We start from the raw sequence: 234 nt of genomic DNA on the forward strand, positions 1-234 counted from the left end.
TGTTTTTTGAACATTAAAGCATGTCAACATATTCTGTTACACCAAATACACAAAATAATGATCTTTAAAAAAAGCATCATATGACCCCTTTAATGTTTTTGTCTCGTTGCTCCGGCCGGACACGGCATCAACAATATGTGAGGGGCGTAACATTTCCGTCTCACTTGAGGTATTCGGCCAATCACAACGCATTGGATAGCTGGCCAATCACAGCACACCTCGCTTTTTCAGACC

The 234-nt window shown here is 41.5% G+C and overlaps 1 protein-coding gene across 4 annotated transcripts in view; it reads right to left on the reverse strand.

Moving 5' to 3' along the window:
• The window catches only part of LOC107665590 (PHD finger protein 3-like), a 22,194-nt gene that overhangs the window by 18,122 nt on the left and 3,838 nt on the right, over nucleotides 1–234 (reverse strand). The window lies entirely within an intron of this gene.

This window comes from Sinocyclocheilus anshuiensis, unplaced genomic scaffold (genome assembly GCF_001515605.1).
Source record: "Sinocyclocheilus anshuiensis isolate Anshui unplaced genomic scaffold, SAMN03320099.WGS_v1.1 scaffold407, whole genome shotgun sequence".
Classification (NCBI taxonomy): Eukaryota; Metazoa; Chordata; class Actinopteri; order Cypriniformes; family Cyprinidae; genus Sinocyclocheilus; species Sinocyclocheilus anshuiensis.